The sequence below is a fragment of the Podarcis vaucheri genome (assembly GCF_965113315.1).
Source record: "Podarcis vaucheri genome assembly, chromosome: 15".
Classification (NCBI taxonomy): domain Eukaryota; kingdom Metazoa; phylum Chordata; class Lepidosauria; order Squamata; family Lacertidae; genus Podarcis; species Podarcis vaucheri.
Window position 1 is genome coordinate 6550306 of NC_138753.1, and position 16666 is coordinate 6566971.

At 43.9% G+C, this 16666-nt stretch overlaps 1 protein-coding gene and 1 long non-coding RNA gene across 2 annotated transcripts in view; one reads left to right on the forward strand and one right to left on the reverse strand.

Annotated features, from left to right (window-relative positions):
• LOC309519727 overlaps positions 1-11426 on the forward strand; it is a 30604-nt gene extending 19178 nt beyond the window's left edge. The window contains exons 4-5 of the long non-coding RNA XR_014213983.1: positions 10473-10599; positions 11185-11426. This is a non-coding gene — a long non-coding RNA (uncharacterized lncRNA). The remainder of the gene's footprint in view (positions 1-10472; positions 10600-11184) is intronic.
• CA4 (carbonic anhydrase 4) overlaps positions 1-16666 on the reverse strand; it is a 29362-nt gene that overhangs the window by 12120 nt on the left and 576 nt on the right. The window lies entirely within an intron of this gene.

Consider the following 16666-nt stretch of genomic DNA (forward strand, 5'->3'; position numbering starts at 1 on the left):
AACATGCACACAACTTGTGATTAGTACATCAGCAGATATTGTGGCACTGAGTTCCATAGCTTAATTTTGGCACACCATGCTTCTTTTCGTCAGCCCCAAATCTCCCGCTGATCACATTACTGTGCTTTCACATTACTGTGTTTTAAAATTCTGTTTTATTAGCTACATAGGAATCTGCCTTATAGTGTGCCAGATCCCTAGTCTATCTTGCTCCATATTTTCTATGCTCCAACTGGAGATGCCAAGGATCAAACCCGGCACCTTCTGGATGCAAGGCAGATGCTCTACCCAGAGCCGTCTTTCCCATAGTGCTTAGTGGTGCGTCACGCCAGGGCACTGGCCTCTCAGGGGCGCCCCAGCAAGTGGGGGAGCTGCGCGGCTTTGCCGGCGGCCTCCCCTTTCCCTGCATGCCCGCCAGCTGCGCCCCTTCAACCATAAGGCTGGCGGGCATGCAGCTTCCCTCCCAAGCCTCTGCGGAGATCGCTCTCCTCCTGAGGAGGCTTGGGAGGGAAGCTGCGCTCTCCTCTGCGGAGGCTTGGGAGGGGCGCAACTTCACTCCCAAGCCTCTGCAGGGATTGCTCTCCTGCGTTCTTGAATGGTCGGTGATGTGGTTGTGTTATACTGTTTTATTTATGCAAATTGTTCTGCTGAATTCATATTTTCCACAATCTGTATACAGTGTTCGATTTATAATGTGTGGTTTGCTATGCCTAATAAAGGATTGATTGATTGATTGATTGATTGATTGATTGATTGCTCTCCTGCAGTGGCATGGGGGAGAGTTGCGCCCCGCCCCGGATGGCTGGCAGTGCACAGCTACAGCTACTCCAACACTATCCGTGGTAATTTGGGGCCGCTGGGTGGATATTTGCACCCTGGCGCAGCATCTGCTAAAGATGGCCCTGGCTCTACCACTGAGCTATGGCCCTTCCCCAGCAGCAGCAGCAGCAGAATCTAAAGAGGAACCCAAGACAAAGAGTGCCACTCCGGCTGTGGGAAAGCTGCAGTAATTATTTACCACTGAAACATCATAAAGAAATAAAATTGCCCTCTTGTTAGTTGTATAGAGATGTGCCCTGCACCAGAGAGCAATTTGTAGACAGGAGGAGTTTCCGTCTCTCCTGAATCACTAACGAGACCCTTCTTTTGTGTTCTGAGCTGCCCAGAGAAGAATGTCATTAAGTGGCCTATATAAAGACTCCAAGTTAAGTAAAAATAGCATTACAAGAAAGGGAGAAAAACTTCTCTCTATCCAGTTTCCTCACCTCATGCATAATTTTATAACCCGTCCTGTTTTTGCTATACTAAAAGGGCTTTGAACGTTGCCTGGCATTGCTTGCCTTTTTCTGCACCTCCCTCCCCAACTGCAAAGTGTGTGTATGTGTGCATTACTGTGATTTACAAAGCAAAGTGTTTTTAATTTATGTAGTAAAACTGTTTCAGTTTCTGCCTTCATCAGCTGCTCTGATACAAATTAAACGATGCTGTTTCAAAGGTGGCTGTTAATGGTGCTTTGCTCAGAAGGGCTTCATTTCCTGAAGCTAAGCAATACTGCGCCCATCGTTCAGGTTGAGGCCATGCAGCGTTAATGTGTCCACCATGTACTTCTCCTTCTTTTGCTAACATTGTGGGATTTGTTGGCTTCGCAGCTTGCATGAAGCACAGTTTGATGCCTGCCTGCCTGCCTGTTTTTAGATGGAGGGACCAGAACTGTACAATATCCTGTGTGCGCCTGGCAGTGACAGATTTGTAGATTTGCATATGCACATAGATTTGTATCCTTTGTCCTTGTTAAGGATGGGTGAAACTGGCCAATTCATTTTTTCTTCGTCGTCCCCCCTTAAGTTCACTTCACCCCATTTCCCAGTCAATCTGCAGATTGTTTAAAAACTCCAAACTAAAACGCATGAAAATTTGGAAGCCATGTCTTCAAATATGCAATTCTGCATGTTTTCAAGCAATATTTCCCCTAATAAAATGTAGGGTTTTGTTTTTTTACACAGTCATTTCCACAACTATATGCATTTTTGTGCAGTTTTTGGTTGGAGAACAGTTCCAGAATTTGAAGAAGCACCTATTTTGAAGGACAGATATGTTTTATTTTGATTGTTGCTTTGGGAAGTGTGAATTTGGGAGCCTTGCCTAGCCCCTTCCCCAGCCCCTGTTTTGTTGAGATACTTCAGGTGCCAATTATCAGCACTTTCCAGAAAAAAATGAAGACATTTTTGTTCTGTCAAGCTTTCTCAGACGGACAAATTTGGTCTCAGCCATAGGTGCCTCCTTGGTGCTGTTTTCAAATTTATCTGATGTTATTTTCTGTGTTGTTTTTAACTGCTTTTAATTGCCTTGAGATGTGTTACGGCTAAAATCTGGGTGCGGGGTACCGCCCAGAAGATGGCTGGGGGTCCAAAAGGATCTTCCCAGGCAAAATGGCCTGGAGCCGGCTGAAGATTTCGGGGCCCCCAGTCAGCAGCTTGGGAGAACCACAAGCCCCACGTTGGGCAGCCAACTGTTACGGCTAAAATCTGGGTGCGGGGTTACTCTGCCACCCAGCTCATCGGACTAAGTCCGTGGGTCCCTGCGGAAGAAAATGAGCTCAGCCGGACACAGGAGCAAACTGCAGAAGGTCCAAGTTTATTGCGCAACAGGTTCAAGGCGAGATTGAACAGCGAGAAAGGGGTGGCATGAACTTTTGAGATTTCCCTCCATGTCCCAGAATACAGTGCATGAAACGTCACGAATACATTATGGGAAGGTTGGGTTTCACAAGTTACATCATGAATATACTTTACACGTCATGAATACATTATGAAAAGGTGGGATTACATTAATTAGCATTTTCGGATGAGGGAGGGGGGATATGCGGAGCGGGAAATATACATAGATACACATTTATTGAGTACCGGTGGTGGCAAGACAATGGGCCAGGAATATACATCGTCTGTCACCTAGTATTGCCCGAAGGAAGGATTTGCAAAACTATCTGACAGGATTAAGAAGTTCCTGCGTACGTGACCTGCCGCTTTGGGGATTATGGAAGTAGGGACAGCATCATGGAGTCCAAGGGGAACTGAGTTGAATGGCACCGAGAACGAGCAGATCAGAACCACGGCTGATTTTATATCAATTTTTGAAGATTTCAGTGATTTCTAAGCCACTCTGTACTAGAGAGCAAAAGCAGAAACAGAGTGGATACATTGTAACAGGATTTTGACAGTATTACTTGAGAGATTATGGAGGACAGGGGAGGGGTGATGGAGTCCTAGAGAAATTGAGCAAATATATTGTAGTGAAGAAGACATTGCCCCCCCCCCCCGTTCCGTATCAGATGTAAGGAAGGCAATGACTAAATCAATAGTGTTGCATATTAGTCCCTTCAGCTAAAGGTGTCCCCACAAACTATTGTGTAACCCCATGGAAATCTCTGGCTCTTTCCATTCTCGTGAGGACTCTAGGGCCAGCTTTCTTTTTCTTTCTTTCTTTCTTTCTTTCTTTCTTTCTTTATTTCTTTCTTTCTTTCTTTCTTCCTACTTGAGCAGATTGTCCGACTTTAGTAACCTGAATTTCCCATTTCCTAGCTTTAAATCCTCCCTCGGTTTGGTTCCTGTATAACAATAACACGCAAATATGTGTGTTCTTTAAATTGTAGCTATGAGCATGTGTTTAGGTTATCAGCGGAGACTTGGCCAGGAGTTGGGGGAGGAAAATTAGAACTTGTACAACTCTGTCCAAAAAGATAAAAATAAAAATCTGTATGTTGCTTCCCAACCTCAGCAAGTTGCTGTTAACAGCAGCATAAGATCATAGGTACATCAGAAGCTGCTTTATACTAGATCAGTATTGTCACTACACTGACTGGCAGCAGCTTCCCAGGGTTTCAGAGGGAGAATAATCCCAGCCCTTCATGGAGATGCTTGGGACTGAACCTGGGGCCACCTGTGTGCAAAGCAGACGTTCTAACCTTGAGCTACGGCTCTTCTGTGGCTTACTGTGGCTCACAGCCCTGTTTCAGTACCAAGCCACCACCCTAGAGAAGGAGTATTTCTGAGCACATGTAGAGTTCAGTTTTCTAGTCACTGAGTGAGCAATAGCCTTTCCCTCTGCATGTTAAAGTTTCAGTTATTGAGGAACAGAAACTGGAAATAACACAATAAAATCATAAGAGGAGTTTCAGTTATTAAGGAACAGAAACTGGAAATAACACAATAAAATCATAAGAGACATAGGCAGAGGGCCTTCTTGTTAGTGGCACCTGCCCTGTGGAATGCCCTCCCACCAGATGCCAATGAAATGATACAACTTTCTGACTTTTAGAAGACATCTGAAGGCAGCCCTGTTTAGGGAAGTTTTTAATGTTTTATTGTGTTTTTAATACTCTGTTGGAAGCCACCCAGAGCGGCTGGGGAGGCCCGGCCAGATGGGCAGGAAATAAGTAAATAATAATAATAATAGAATTTTCTTTGGGGGGGAGAGTAGACAGGTGATTGGAGGGCGGGGAGAGCAAGCTAGTTTCTCAGAAAGACAAAATGAGAAGCATAGTGCCTGTATATTCCAGGTTCCACAAAAGCTAGATATATATTTGCCCTCTGGGAATCTGGAGATTAGGATTCATTGGGGTGGGGGAATTATTCCCCACCCCCAGATACATTTAGACAGAGGGGTTATTCGGGGGCAGATTTTATGTCCTGCATACAGTCGCTTTGTATCTCAAGAGATCCCAGAGCTTTGGGCAAGGGGAAGGTGAAGACAAAAAAAACAAAAACTTTTATCAGAATTGCGGAGCTCCTTCCTTCCAAGGAAAGATTAGCATGTTTGCAGAGTTTCAGAGCTAAAAGGGCATTTGGAGGTGGGGTTATCCATCCCCCCCTATAACCTTCCCTCAGCACTTTCCTCCCAGTTGATGTCCCTAGGTATGTGAGCCTGCTTAGGCATTGCAGCTGCAGCTACAGAACCGACTCCTTGGAAAGACTCCCTGTGGCTTCTCTCCGCCACCGTTTCCTTTTGGGCAGTGTCCCCATTACAGATAGGGAGGAACAGATGGGGACCTTGGCCCTTCTGCGGACATTCCTTTCCGCTCTGACTCCCCTTACGTGGTTCCTGTGCTTATCAGCTCCATTGTCAGGCTCAGGCCAAACTCGATCCCTGCTGCGTGGCTGCTGTAGCGAAAATCGTTCTGCTTGGGAACTGAACAAAACAAAGTCTGCTCATACTTGTCCAAGCTCTTCTCCCCAGCCGCTCTGTTGCCAAGCCGCCAGTTGTAAGCTATTTGGGGCAGGCGTGTGCCATTCAAAGCGCCATGCCCATTGCAAGGACAGAGGAAGCTGCCCTATGCTGAGTCAGGCCATTGGTCCATCTACGTCAGTATTGTATGCACTGACTAGCAGAGGCTCCCCTGGATTTTATGCAGGGTTCTCTCTACCAGTCCTGCCTGCAGGGGATTGAACCTGGGACCTTCTGCATGCAAGACAGGTACCCTACCACCGAGGGACAAATGTCTGAGTAACTACAGCCCTTCACATTGATTAAGGTTCAAGGAACAACATGTTTCAGGGAATAGCTCAGTTGGTAGAGAATGTGACTCTTAATCTCAGGGTTTGGGGGGTTCGAGCCCCATGTTGGACAAAAGATTCCTGCATCGCAGGGGGTTGGACTAGATGACCTGGTGTCCCTTCCAACTCTACAATTCTATGATTCTATAATTCTATGAATTCACAAGACAGGAAAGCCATAACCACTAGATACCGGCACCTCTCTCTCTGTTTGTATGTATGTGTGTCAATCTCTAATGTGTGCTTGGGGATGGGGGACAAAGTTGATTCAGTTCACCTTTAAAGGTGAATGTACTGAATTCACATTTTCCTAAACAATATAAGAATCAAAACACAGCCATCCTACAAACTTCACTCTTCTCTGAATTTTGCAATGCAGTTCTTCAGCCAAACGATATGTACAAAAAGGCATATATTAGGGGGAAATGTGCATAAAAATGCATATATTAGTGAAAATGCCATACAAAAATGCATTTTATTATGGGAACTAGCCAAGAAGGGGGTAGTTAGAGATGTTGCTTAGCAACCAGGCATGATCTTCACTGAGGTAGCACATGCTTTGATTGGCTGTGCGGTTCTGAGAGAGTTTTTCCTTCATATGTTTGGTTAAAAGTTTTCCTGTTATGTAGAAGGCCTGAGCTAAGAAAGACAAGGCATCTCTGTAGCATTCTGTTCAAATTATACACTGTTTTTGTTAAGCTAGCTCAATAAAGTGTTATCAGGACTATTCTTTCTGGGTTCCCACCTGTGTTATTTAAGTGGCTAACATTCCATCTAATTCTGATTGGCAGCATCTCCTTGGGGTTTAAGGCAGGGGTCTTTCTCCCATCCTACTCTAAAATGTTTGGCCTTGCAGCTTCTGAAGTATGGAAACACTGTTGGGTTGCAGTAGTGACACTCTGGATCCTTTTGAGAGCTTCAAATGGTGGAGTTCATTCTAAGGGCAGTTACGTTCCCAGGCATATTGGTCTCATCAAACACAACCCCACAAATAATAACTTTTTTAAACTACAAAGCTTGTTGTGCTTCTATCCTTTCAATGTGGCACTTTAAATTCCTCTTACCTACAAATTGCTCATTGGCAAAGGACACACCTATATCCATTTAACAAGACGGAACTTAATTTTGTTAATGCTTCAGTGGTAAAGAATTGTCGCATCTTTCCCACGCCCAAAGTAGCGCTCTTGGGAACAAAAGAAGAGCCTGCTGGGTCAGGCCAACGGCCCATCTAGTCCAGCATCCTGTCCCCACAAGTTTGTATGACAGGTGGCTGTCCCCATCTTGATCCTGGAGACGTGTCAGGCAAGGATGTGGAGAATGCAGGCTTAATCTTCCATCAACTCTAGCCAACAAAGCCAACTCCTATGTTTCCTCACCATTGGTCATGCTAGTTTGGATGGACCGGAATTGACGTTTGATGGGTGGGCAGGACCACCCACCTGTCAGCCACGTGATGTCTCAATGACATCATCAGGTGACCTGTTTCACCCTTCCCCACAATTTGAAATCACATCATTCAGGAAGAATGTACAGCACTTTGCAGGCGGTGGCCATCACCCGTCAGAGCAGCAATATCTGCAACCCCACTTTTGGCCTAACTGCACTTTTGCCTGCAGGGAGGTCGCTACTGTACAGGCACATTGGCAGAGCCAATCCAGTGCGAGGCACCATCCTTCATCACCCACCGCTCCTGGGATCTTTAAAGCAGACTTGGAGCAGAGAACCAGCTGGCTGGCCATGCTTGGAAAGCCCAGTGCAAAGCACTGACAATCATCTTAATCTAGGGATTTAGAGTTGTTATCTGTGTTTATAAGCACTCTCTCTTTTCCCCCTTTAGATGTCTTTCTGCCTACCTGAACAGTGCTGCCGTATGCCCAGCAAATAAAATACTACACCGTTAGCATGTGCATGCTATAGGCAGCGAGTGTGTGAGGGAGATCACATCCCTTCCATTTGTGCAAAGCGTTACCTCTTGACATTCTCTAATCAATAGGATGCCTCTGGCACAGTAAGCTCCTGTTTGAAGGAGGAAGCCAAGCTAACTTTAAATGAAACAATAAACAAATTCAGGCAAAAGGTGAGTTCCTCCCTGGGGGACAGTTTGCTCTTAGGTTGAAGAGGGCATCTTCTCCCAAACTGTGGCAAAGGCAACTGGTCCTATGGCATTCTTTCCTGTGGGTGCTTAAACAAAGCTAGCAGGAGCCTCCCTTGCATCACACAGAGAAGTCATCACGGGAGATGGCGCTTTTTGGCAGTTGACTTGATGATAAAGTTGATGATTAAAGTTTCCGTGCCTATGGAGGGATTCCGTAAGGAATGGTTACGAAAACCTCCAATGTGCCTTCCTGCATCAGATAAAGATCTATCTAGTGCTTTCTTTCCATTTTAGATTGTAAGGTCTTCAGGGAAGGGGCCTGTCATACTGTACTATGTCATGTAAATTGATGGAAAATCTATTTTTGTAGTTGCATGCATTTCTTTTCTTTAAAATAAATCCATGGGAGAAAAAGGGAGAAGGCTGTACCTTAACTATCACAAAAGCAGGCAGCGTGGAATTCCCTGAAGCTCATGAAAGTGTCACCTCCCGCCGGCAATGGTTGTTCCCAGCATCTGGTCCTTAGGGGTTGATTGTCTCTAATCAGGGAAGTTTGCTTTGGGTACCAAGGCGAGGAACTACTGATAGATGGTTCCTCTGCCAACTGGCTAGACACTTCATTCGAAAGCTGTCCAAGCAAGAACACTGCATCTTGTGGCTGGGAGTTCTACAAGTGAATGGAGTGTTATATGGGAAGGAGTTTTTATTTTTGTCAATCTTGAACTGGCCGCAAATTAAATCCACTGGTTGACATGTCACTCACTCCAACCTTACCCAGAGTTCTTTTATCATGAGAACAAAACAAAAAATCCCCCAGTTTATACCTCACTAAATGGGAAAGGCAATAGCTTGAATCTGGAAAAAGAGGACCCTCCCTCCAATGGCCCTGAAACTTCCCCTCGATCCCACCTGGCTCTGCATCCATTCCTCTTGTGCCCATAGCACAGTGGTACAGAGCACACAGAACGGCCCAAGTTCAATCCCCAGAATCTCCAGGTAAAAGGGTCACATAGCAGCCAATGAGGAAAATGCCTTCCTTAAGCCCTGGGGAGCCAGTACAAACGGTCTGATTTATTTATTGGTGATGAGCATAAAATCAACAAATAATTCATGGAAGAAAAATGAAATATATCACAGAGCCACTTAATTCATCCCCCCATGAGGCAATTTCATAGGAGATCCCTGCATATGCTTTTGAGTACCTTCCTTGAAGGGAGGGGGGGGGTCCTAATAAATACATTACCAAACAGGTGGGAATATATCTGAATGTTGCCATAACTCTTAGACCTGCTGTTATGGTGGTGAGCTCCTAACCTTTCACCTTTGTTCTTTGGAGGCTGTGATCATGTGTGTGTGTGTGTGTGTGTTTGTGTGTGCACATGCATGTGTGTGTGTGTGTGTATTCTTGTAGTTACTTTCATGCTTGACTGACAGTAATATATGTTTGTTTGTTTGTCTGTTTGATTAATTAATTAATTCATCAACATAGCTACATCAATCTCAGGGGGGCAGCCTAGGTGAACAAATTAAAGTTTTTTTGGAGATGCCTAAATGCCAACAATGTTGGTACTTGCCTGGTGTTCATTGGGAGCACATTCCAAAGGGCAGGTGCCATCACACTAAAAGCCCTGATCTTAGTGGACATGAGGCAAATCCTGGGAGCAGCCAACACAACTAAGATTGTTCCTCCTAAGGAGTGAAGTGACTGGGCAGGAATATACAAGGCAAGGCATTCTGGGAGGTGCCCTGGTCCCAAGTTGTTCATGGCTTTATAATGCCATAGATAAGCAGCCAGTGAAACATGCCATATTTCGGTGCAGGTGTTATGCTGCACTGTCAAATAGGGTGCCCCACTCAACAGCCCTGCTGCTGCATTAAGGCAGCTTCTTCTGTCCTCATTTGACTTCTTAGCCCTTCAGGCTATGCACAGCTGGTGTCATGTGGCTTTAGGCAAGGGAAATGTGGGCATGGTTCATCCAAAACTGCCTAGTGGGCTTAATTGCATCCATGGACCAGTGGTATCTTGCCACAGCTTTAAAATATTGACTAGCCTCTCTATATTGTATGGTTTTTCTCTAAATGAAGGTAGCCTGCCTAAATAAATGAATGAATGAAGGAAGGAAGGAAGGAAGGAAGGAAGGAAGGAAGGAAGGAAGGAAGGTTGGCATGGACATTTGTGGGCTTGCAGCAGGACCAACAACCTTCCTTCTCTGTTGGTCTCCTGTTGACTCATCCATTTTCTCCTGCCTTGTCAGATCAACCCTAACTCTTTTCCTGTCCTTGCTTTGTTCTTAATGAAGACTCCCCCATTTCTTCTCCCTTGGTCTGACTGTGGTAAAGGGGACCGAAATGGGCAAGCAAAATGTTCAGCATGGGAGTGGTTGCAACATCTTCCTTAAGGCTAAGAACAGATGGTGGGAGCTTCTGGAAATGATTGATGGAATCATATTCAGAGCCTTCCGGGATTAGCCAAGGAAACCGATAAGCAAACACTGGATTGAAGACAGGGAAAATAAAGTAGGGGTGGGGAGGGAGTTTGGATCCAGCCACTGGGCCAGATCCTTATCTCTCTATTCCTCTGTCAGTCAAGTACTACATCAGATTCTTCAAAATGTAGACAGCCTGCCCATAGCTCAGTGGTAGAGCATCTGCTTTGCATGTAGAAGGTCTCAGGTTCAATCCCCAGCATCTCTAGGTAGGACTGGGAGAGAGTGCCTGCCTGAAATTCTGGAGAGCTGCTGCCAGTCAGTGAAGACAATATTGAACTAGATGGGCCAGTGATCTGAATCAGTATAAGGCAGCTTCCGACGCTGCTGTTTGTTTTGCAGAGAAGGGCTCTTGACTTCTGCCCTAAAGACCTACCCGGACGGCACCGGAATTGCATTTTGGGCCCCTCCTGCTGTGTGGGGCACTTGACTTCTGCCCCAAGAGTCCCATTCTGATGGTGCAATGTGGGTATGTATATCTCCTTTAGGGGCAAGATGAATCCATTGCCCACTCTTGAGATTTAACATCGCCTGGGGGGAAGGAGCTGAGCCTTGAAGAATGATAGCTCTAGCAAAATCCGAGGAAGCACATTTGAAGAAGGCATTCCTGACAGGCCCAAAGAAATGGGGACAGCAGTTTACCAGGGGGCAGGAATGGGAAAGGAGGGCCTGTCCGTGATAAACAGGGACAGTTGGAAAACGTATGTGTCAGAGTAAGTGAATGCAAAGCGATCAGCCCTTGAGTCCCAACTCAGCACTTCTTTCTTTGAAAAACTCCTGCTTGTTAACATGAAGAGAACAAAATAAGGTCAGGCCTGTGCTTGGTACGGGATGGTGAGAGGGCAGAGGAAACCTTGCTCACTCATTAACTATACTTAAAAGAAACAAAACAAAAACTCAATAGGGGAGAATACTGGGCGGACTTTAAACTGACAGTGCCTTGTGGACGTGACAGGGCTATGGATTATTATCTTCTCTCTCTCTTTCTCTTTTAACACGCTTTGTTACTTCAAGAGGCTCACCTTCCTGATTCAGTGCTTTTTGTTGTGGACAGATGTGGACAGAGTTGAATCCTGCTGGCTGCAATCTCATTTCATCACTGGGTGGTGGAGCTTGGGGCATGCATTTCTGAGCATGGACAGAGTGTCCAGGCGGAAGATGAGGAGAGAGTTTATCAGCACCTCAGTTCCACTTACTTGAATAGGATATGATTGCCCTACTGGGATAAAATTCCCACTCCGTCACCGTATTTTTGGAGTGAACTGGAGCCAGTGTGGATCAATTGAAGTCAGACCTGTTTATGAATACACTGAATAATAATAATAATAATAATAATAATAATAATAATAATAATATCCCAAAGAAGTGGCATAGTTTTTGTCCCCTCCGTTTTATCCTTATAACAACCCTGCAAGAAAGGTCAAGCAGAGTGATCAAGATGAAACTGCAAACAAACAAACACAAACAAACAAAATCCTGTATATTTTGAGGAAATATGTTAAGATTATTTTATGTGGTGCAAGAGAGAGGAGGCGGAGAGAGAGAGTGTGTGTAATATTTATTTATTGGATTGATTGATTGATTGATTGCTTTTCTAAGCTGCCCTTCCTCCTCATGGGGAGGCGTTTAGAACTCAGTGTCCTCCAGTGCATCTTGACTGGCAAGAGATTCAGGACAGACAAAAGGGAAGTCCTTCTGATGTCCTTATGGATATGTGCTCCTCCCAGATCAGTGATATGATTTGCAGCAGGGCTGGGTAACCCTGTGTCTCTCCTGATGTGTGGCCAATGGCTAGGGATGATGGGAGATGTAGTCTGACAACATCCATAATGGCTTCCCTTACCCCTGACATGCACAATCCTCATGACAACCCTGTGAGGTAGGTTCGTCTGAGAATCAGCGAGTCAGTAAGAAGTGACCCTGATTGGGAGAGACACTGCCCAGTGAACTTCATGGGTGAGGGTCTCTTTAGACCTAATCTGAGCCTATAATCTGTGCCCCCTCCCACAGATATTGTTGGACTCTGGCTCCCTTTAGCCTTGACCATTGGGGTGGCGCTGTGGTCTAAACCACTGAGCCTCTTGGGCTTGCCAATCGGAAGGTTGGCAGTTTAAATCCCCACAATGGAGTGAGCTGCTATTGCTCTGTCCCAGCTCCTGCCAACCTAGCAGTTCGAAAGCATGCCAGTGCATGTAGATAAGTAGGTACAGCTGCGCCAGGAAGGTAAACAGCATTTCCGTGCGCTCTGGTTTCTGTCATGGTCTCTGTGCCAGAAGTGGTTTAGTCATGCTGGCCACATGACCCGGAAAGCTGTCTGTGGACAAACGGCAGCTCCCTCAGCTTGAAAGCGAGATGAGCATCACAACCCCATAGTCGCCTTTGACTGGACTTAACTGTCCTGCTCACTGGGCCTGATGGGAGCTGGAGTCTGACAGCCTCTGGGATGTTGACCTTTTGTGCTGCCTGCAATTAAAATTAGACTTCCTGCCTTTACATCACACCTTCCGCTTGCCTCATGATTTGGAATTGTCCCCCTTTTGAGCTCCTGCAAGCTTTCCTCAGACAGGCTGATACTGTGCATGGCACATGTCCGTCTTACCAAATATCTCAGATCCTTTTTACCTGGAGGTGCGGAAAATATAACCTGGTCATATCTGCACCACCATACATTTAAAGCATATGAATTTCCCCCAAAGAATGCTGGTAACTAGTTTACCCCCCACATACCTGCAATTCCCAGCACCCTTCACAAACTACAATTCCCAGGATTCCTTGGGGGAAGCCATGTGCTTTAAATTTTTGCAGGTATCCAACCCATGCCAAACCGCAATCTGCCTACTGTAAGTTGTGTGTTCTAGAGGTGAGCACAGAATCTCTGTTCTCTCAGCTCACCCCAGGCTGTCAGTGGCTTTCTACAACCTTTTTTAAATGTTTGCTAGTTAATGTTTGCTTATATCTCTGATGGTTGAATGACAAGGTTCATCCATCAAGGGTTTATTTTTTATTTTATTTTTTACGGCCTTTGCCAAAGATGGAAGCATTAAAAAACAAAGGGGGAAATGTCACTGTTCTCTTCTTTCCTGCACCCCCCCCCCATTCCCTTGCTTTGATGTGGAGGCTTCATAGAGTTTTAGAGACGTTTGTGGTGCACTCGGCACAAGCTATTTCCTGATGTGAAAGTGGGAATCTTTAGCTTTTGCTATAAATGTTGCTCGTTCTTAAGATCAATTGAAAAGCAACACTTGCATGGATAGAGGAAAAAAGATGAATATGTATGATGTAGACACTGCAGGATGCTGGAATAGATGGGCCAATGGCCTGATCCAGGAGGATCATCTTAAGTTCTTATCCGGATGTTTGGGGCAAAATAGATATTTCTGAAGTTTGGGGATATTTTTGAGGACTGGCAGGTTGCTGCTTCTGAATGCATCTACCTCTGTACCAGGGAGGCTAATGTAACTGCCGTGCTTGATTTATATCTGTGCTTTTCATGCTGTCTTACTTGATAGTTATCCTGATATGCTTTTACTTTTTGAGATGTGATTGATTTTCCTTTTTTAAGTGAGTGATTATTATTCTTATCATCATCATACTTGAGATTTTGAGTACTGCTTTGGGGGGATATGTTTATTTTAAAAAGCAGCGTGTGCATGATTAAAATCAATAAATAAATTTAGCACTGTTGCTTTCCCACAGACAAGAACATTTTGCATGGGAAATTTGCATCTGTTGATGCAAGGCCACTGTGAAATTTGAACCCATGCCCCTCTGATTCTGTGCCCCCCCCAAGCTATTTTCTGGATCACACCAGCATTCCATGTCTTCCTGCAGCTTTTGTTTAATATTTCTTGGGAGTCTTTTTTTTTTTGTATCTCTGCCAAGCTAATATTGACAACAAGATAGGATATTTACGCGGGAGCTATTTTTCCGTAGCCAAAAAACCCATCCCCAAACATGTTTGCATTTTTCTGAACAATACTGTTATTTCAAGATAAGAAATTAAAACAAACAACACCCCCCTGAAGCATACACACAAGTAAACGTGCATAAGATTGTGGTATGAAGCTCGGTTTTTCAGATTTCTACACGTTTACCTGGGAGTAAGTACCGTTGAATTCAGTGGGGCTTACTTCTGAGTAGACATGCACAGGATCGCACTGTGACATAGTTCAGGCATGGCCATTTTGTCAAGTCTTCTGTGCAATAAGACAAATTTTAACTTACGTTCTGAAAAGTTTGCCAGCTGTTTCACTGGTAAGTGAAATTTAGAGTCCGGAGGCGTTTTGAGGTTGCATGAGACGGGGTAGGGAAGTCCTCACTTTGGGTGGCATTCAATCCATTGATTTCAGTTAATCTACTCTGAGTAGTGTTGGATATCACCCTTTAGCATTAAAACTCCCTGAGCATTTTCTACATAATATTGTTATGCTGTAAGCTCTGTCACTGCCTCAAATTACAGTTACAGCCTCAGTTTTGTTTTTGAAGATTTGGCATCAATCATTATGTTTCTGCAAAATAATAGAATACAAAAGTAAGTGCTTTCCTTTCCCCCCAAAAAAATTCAGTCATACACAAATTTGTAGACCCGCTGAAATGAATAGAGCTAAGTTAGTTGCTCATTTAATTTCAGAGGATCTTCTATGAATATGACTAATGCTAAGAAACAACCCAGTAAAACTTTATAAGGGGAAACAGGAGAGAAAGGGGAGATGGGAGTGAAAACGAGTCAGAAATTGCCTCTGGAGGCAAACCACCAAATCAAGGGATCCTATACACATATAGCCCAGTTCTGCCTAAAAACACATGAAATATTGTATTTTCCTCTCCCACTATGTTATAAAAAAATTGCTCCATATTGCAATTATCTTATTATCTTCTTGTCTTCTTTCTCGGGTTATCTGAATATTTGTTCATTTTATTCTAGCTACTTTATCCCACTTTTAATTTCCCCTTGATATTAAGGGGTTGTTGTTTTTTAACCCTAGTTATAGCTGATGATTCATTAAGGAAATGAATAGGATACAATTTGATTGTGAAAAAGTTAGCACCCACAAGGGAGGCCTGCAGACGTGATAAAATGCACACCCGCATTCTTGAACATCAAGCAGCTCTGTGAGAGAATATAAAAGCTGACTAGAATCTTAGGAACACAGGAAGTTAGCTGACTCTACACCAACTCAGGGCTTTTCTGAGAAACCTGGTTTACGGAGCATTTATCCTGATTTCCTTGCACAAAGCTCACATGTTAGAACACATCTAGTCACTATCAACCATTCATTCGAATTCATTTACAACAGCATGCATTTATCCTGAATTCATCCTGATTTGCTTTTCAAACCATATAATAAGAAAGATTCACTTTTCAAACCATATAATAAGAAAGTCACTAATAAGAGTGTGGGGAAAATATAAAGACTTGTTAGAATGGAAAACACCATGGTGGCTGTCACCTACTGAAGCATTTTCACTTAAGTCGACCAAAAAGTAAGTTGGTTGACATACAGAGTGTTATTAACAGAGGATGAAGGTAAACTCAAAGGAGTACGATGAGTTGAAAGATTATTTACAAAGTTGGTTACACCATAGGCAACTAAACAAGATTTTTAAGCAAGATAATAAAAAGGGGGTTGGTTATATAGTTTCCAGATTTAAAAAAGAAATAGTGGAAGAGAATTTTAAGTTGCTTAAAAAAGCATATAGTATTTTATTAGAATGGGAAACTAAAGATGAAAAAGTTAAATCAGTTATGATTAAATGGGGCCAGGATGTGGGACACAACATGCAATTTGAAAGTTGGTGGAAACTGTGGAAAGTTGATATAAAATTTACAGATTGCATATTATTAAGAGAAAATTACATGAAAATGATGTATAGATGGTATATTACACCAGTGAAAATGGCTAAGATGTTTAGGAAAGAAAATAATAGATTCTCCTAAAATTTATGATTATTTGTTTGAATCCCTTCCACAAAACAGTGACAGTCTGGAGAGGCACCATCAGACTTTGTCTGTCTTGCCCAGAATCATCTGCTCTGGCTTGGCAGCATCCCTCTCAGGGGTCCTGGACGGGGGAATCAGTCCCATCACCTGCTTCCTTTTTAATAGGATATGTCAGGGATTGAACCTGGGAACATCTGCATGTAAAGCAGGTCATCTGCAGCTGAAAAGGCTCACCAATACAGACTTTTAATCTTTTATAAACTGAAGACATCAGTTTGCCATTTGTGGGGTTGGGGAAAAAGGAATCAAAAGCATAAACAAAGCCTTTCTCTTCTTGATCTGATAGAACACATAGTTTCACGGCACAAATTCAATGACAGGAAACATAAATCAACTACACGTATGGACATGTATCAGACAGGCGAGTGAAATGAAGTCGAGCCACACTCCTTCAATTGCATCTTTGCAAAATAATATCCCTGGAGCCCCGTTGTTTAAAAACAAATCAATCCTATTAGAAACTGTTTCACATCCTTAGGAGAATTAAGAGAATGTAGAGATGATAGACAGATAGATAAACATATAGCATAGTAGA